The sequence below is a fragment of the Anser brachyrhynchus genome, assembly GCF_964034855.1.
Source record: "Anser brachyrhynchus genome assembly, contig: SCAFFOLD_374, whole genome shotgun sequence".
Lineage (NCBI taxonomy): Eukaryota > Metazoa > Chordata > Aves > Anseriformes > Anatidae > Anser > Anser brachyrhynchus.
The window spans coordinates 85,275-89,846 of record NW_027663933.1 but is presented as its reverse complement, the minus strand read 5'-3'; the positions used below and the strand labels follow the sequence as shown (position 1 = coordinate 89,846).

General features: G+C 45.8%; 1 long non-coding RNA gene across 1 annotated transcript; it reads right to left on the bottom strand.

Annotated features, from left to right (window-relative positions):
- Window positions 1–530: 530 nt before the first annotated feature.
- LOC308186618 lies at window positions 531–3,571 on the bottom strand. The gene is made up of 2 exons (XR_013944142.1): window positions 788–3,571; window positions 531–752 (listed from the first exon to the last, which is right to left on the bottom strand). It is a non-coding gene; the product is annotated as an uncharacterized lncRNA (long non-coding RNA).
- Window positions 3,572–4,572: the final 1,001 nt, after the last annotated feature.

Below are 4,572 nucleotides of genomic sequence, written 5' to 3'. Positions count from 1 at the left end.
TGCCAGTGCACTCTCTGGACTCACTGAAGTGCATTCTCAGTGGTTCCAGTGCAGTCTGTGGACTCACTGCACTGCATCCCCAGTGGTGCCAGTGCACTCTCTGGACTCCCGGCAACACATCCCCGGTGGTGCCAGTGCACTCTCTGGACTCACTGCACTGCATCCCCAGTGGTGCCAGAGCACTCTCTGGACTCACTGCAGTGCATCCCCAGTGGTGCTAGTGCACTCTCTGGACTCACTGCACTGCATCCCCAGTGGTGCCAGTGCACTCTCTGGACTCACTGCACTGCATCCCCAGTGGTGCCAGTGCACTCTCTGGACTCCCGGCACCGCATCCCCAGTGGTGCCAGTGCACTCTCTGGGCTCACTGCAGTGCATCCCCAGTGGTGCCAGTGCACTCTCTTGACTCACTGCACTGCATCCCCATTGGTGCCAGTGTACTCACTGGACTCACTGCACTGCATTCCCCAGTGGTGCTAGTGCACTCTCTGGACTTGTTGTCGACGGAGGGAAGACACAAACGCTCAATATGAGTGTTAAGTATGCTTCAGCTTTAATGGATAGCTCAATTGTCTTTTATCGTGTACAGGATAATTAGCTCATACATATTGCAAAAGCCAAGCTCCTTATTGGTAAGCGTCATCTACTGCCCTATCTGTTAGTTCCGCATTCTTCTATCCGCTAGTTCCCCTTTCTAATCTAACTATAACTCCCAGGGCAGTATGCCCTCTACTATCATTGTTTCTAATTGCCTGGGATTTCTCACAAGAGTTCCCAGACAAGCTGCCTGGGATTTCTCACAAGAGTTCCCAGACAAGCCTTGCGTACGTGCCTTTGCTCTTGTTTTTCTAGACCAGCTGGGTGCGGTAATCCGCCATTTCCTTATCTTGCAGCTGCATGATATCAATGTGATTACGCGCAGCGAGCCAGTCCTCAACAATTCCCCCGTTTTTATTTTGAACCAAAAGCTTTCTATAGATTTTTCTATCAATCACCGCACACACTGCAATAAGCAAGGTACAATAAGCAACAGGGTCAAAAATCTCATGCAGAACTACGATTGTAAAGTAGTGTGCCTACTAGAATCTACATCAGTCAACAAGCCACTAAGCGCTAGGAATGTTGCTTCGCAGCGATACTGCTTCTTACTCGCACAGCACAATCACACAATCACACAATCACGCAGAGAGGCCTCTTGCACTTCTCATTCATACCACAAGACAATATCACTGAAAATAATTTGTGTGCAGCTTCAGGAGGTCCTTGTCTGCTCCCGTGGTGAGCGGCTGAGAGTGGAGACCCCTCCGAGGAAAAAATGCTCGGGGTGCACCTAGGGGCGTCCGTTCCACAGTCGATCCCACAGCCGAGCAGAGCGGCTCCTGGCGCAAGGAAGGATGCTATTATAGTTTGTATAATGACAGCAAAGAGATGCATTGCAATAAGGAGCACGTGTGGCATTGACCCCTTTTTTTTTTTTTTTTTTTTTTTTTTTTTTTTTTTTTTTTTTCTTTTTCGAGCAATTACACCTTACACATGCTATTACTGTTGCTAGAAAAACCCTACTAGTTAACTGCTCGAGCCTTTTTATTAGGCAACTAAATACTACTCGCGCCGCTACTATAATTAGGACAATTATTAGCAGTAAGCGTAGCCCTTCTTTTATCAGACCCAATATCCAACCCCCCATGTTCCCAAACCAATTTGCAAACAGTCTATCAAGCCAATTATCTTGGACCACTATCTTCTTGGTGTGGTCTCTCAGCCATTTCAGTTGCTCGTGGATTGACTCGCCATGGTCCGAGAGATTAAAACAGCACATTCCTTCGAGCTCTTCACACCCGTGGCCCTGTGCCAGCAGTAGAAAATCAATCGCCGCTCTGTTCTGTAACACAGCGTGTCGCAAGCTGTCCAGGTCCTGGGCCATTTCTGTGAGCATCTGCGTAGTCACATTTAATGTTTTCACCACTGTACTTCAAATCTACATTTTACAAAGTGACCAGCAAGTGTGCCACATTAACTGACCAACCTCTGAGATTTTACCTTTCATACCAGTGTCTTCTTGGGCTCTTTTAATTAAACACGTTTCTCATTCAAGTGAATTGAAATGCTTCAGTTGGTTTTATTCTCAGGAGCCTCATAAAAAACAAAGATATTGCACCCTCTTTGTTCAGTCATTCAATGTTCGTCTCTTTCACAGCAAATAATTACTTCATTGAAGTTAAAACTTCCAAACATAACTTACTAATAGTCTCCAATTTCAGCTCAGATCACTCGTTGAAAATACTCTGCTAAATACAGATAACTTACAATAACTTTAACAGTTAATTGTCCATAACAAACACCATGGTTTTTCTCCAGACCAATGTTCAAATTTTAAGACCACCCTTTAATATTTCTATGTACAGGTGAAAAACAGTCTTCAATTTTCTAGTCTTGTTTTAAATATAAAAGTTGGAAGGGACATTCAAGTTTCAAGTCTCCACACTGAACTTAAAAAAAAAAAAAAATCATGTGGAGGTAAACAAACCAAGTTGTATACTCCAGGAGGTAGAGGCCTTCAATTTGTGTTCATATATACATATGCACAGAATTCAGTGTTCCAACAGAAAAAGAATTAGCCAAAAAGTAATAAAAGTTATTTACTACTGTGACATTTCAAGACTTCCACAGCTTTGCCTAAAGACACAAACACAATTAACATAATTCCCTATGTGCTTTTTTTTTTTTTTTTTTTTTTTTTTTTTTTTCTTTCCTTTTTTTTTTTTTTCTCTCAACTGTCCAGTGCAGGAAAAAATTCTCACAAAATTTCACAGACCTAAAATGTGCAAGCTAGTTTCTCTCTCTCCCTTTTTTTTTTTTTTTTTTTTTTTTTTTTTTTTTTTTTTCAAATGTCACATTTGCTTGTTTTACAGCCCAACAAGCTAGTTTCCCTAGACTAGCCATAGCATGAGCCACAGCCACTCCAGGCACAAGTGCCGCTGAAAAGAACCTTTCAGCAGGACCCCAGAGTTCGACCTGGTTATCGCAGTCACTCCCCAAAGTTTTTGAGACTGCGTCTCGTCCGTCGTTTCCATTGTTGAGTAATGTTTCGCAATTCTTGACTGTGTAGGTCAGGGGCAAACAAAGTCAAGCGTCCCAAATAGCATGGCCCCCCGTGCGCATTTGCTGGGATTCCCTGCCAGGCTCGATCTCCACAGATCAGGAATATACCAGGTGGTAAGGCCTTAGCAGTTTGCCTTGGCCATGTGCTTGACTTGTTCCCGTATGCCCCCATGGTGGTGTTGGTGGTGTCGTTGTACCCGCAATAGCTGCTATTAGCTTCGAACCCCCTTGTGTGAGAGGTCACATTAGTCCATTGAGTCATATTTTGTTTTCCTTTATTCCACATAAAGCACGTCTGTGTCCAGTTATTACTGGTGTTCCCTACCGCCACTGATCCCAACAAATCCAGTTCCTGGGGATCCCATGGCAAGCTCGTGTTCAGAGCCACTAGCGCCGCCACAACGGCGTCGGAGAGGTTGGACGAAAGATCGAACAAATCAGTACTTGCGGAATATGGTGCTAACAGTTGTTTCAGCTCCTCCTTGTTCCCTATTGGGACCCCGAACAAACAGGTGCGGAAGGGATCAGTCGCTTTGGCAAGAGACAGGCAGAATTGAGCCAATCGAGTTCCCTTCGGTATATGTAGCGGAGGGAACATGGCTGATACCATAATTTGTATCTCCCCAGTAAAGTCCTTATCAATAAGTCCTGTTAACACTAAAGCCCCATTTAATGTCGCCGATGACCTTCCAATCAGAAGTGCTCCAACAGGCTCATTATTAATTTTTACAGGTCCCATAACGCCTGTTTTCACCCCAACAGGCTTATTGTCCATCAAAGTCACATTTACTGCGGTTGCCAAGTCCAATCCCCAGGCTCCCTCTGGTGGCTGGTTGGAGGTGAAAGGATTCGTCTCGGTTGGAGTCTCCGCAGCTGCCGCCGCTGTTGAGGGGAAAGCCGCTTTTTGTGTCATCGCGGGGCGGCGGTTCCCGCTGGTCTTCCCGTTTCCCTGGGTCTTCCGCCGGCAAGCGGTTTCATTATGCGTATCAGATCGGCAAGAGGGACACCACACATTAGCCGTCCCACATTGCCTCTTTATATGACCCGCGATGCCACACCGATAGCAGCGTAGTGCAGGTCTTCTCGACGAGTGAGGTCCTTTTCCACTTTGCAGGGGGGCAAGGGCGGCGAATACCTGCGACTGACTAGCCTGCAGTCCCTGAGTAATACTTTCCCCTACCTTTCGAATAGCGTCAACCAATAGCGCTTGCGAGCCTATCGGTATCCGCGACAATCGATCAAGAGCCTCTTCTATAGTCCAGGTACTGGGCAGCGTATTTAGAACATTTCGAGAGGTTTGATTACAATTTTGAAGGGCGCATTGTTTAAGAATAGGGCCTTTGAGATATTCGGGTAACCCAGCTACCTGTATAGCTGCGGCAACCCTATCAATAAATGTTCCAAACGCTTCGTCTCGCCCTTGCTTGATGGACATATAGGAGGGCATTCCTCCAGGCTCCCTAATTTGGT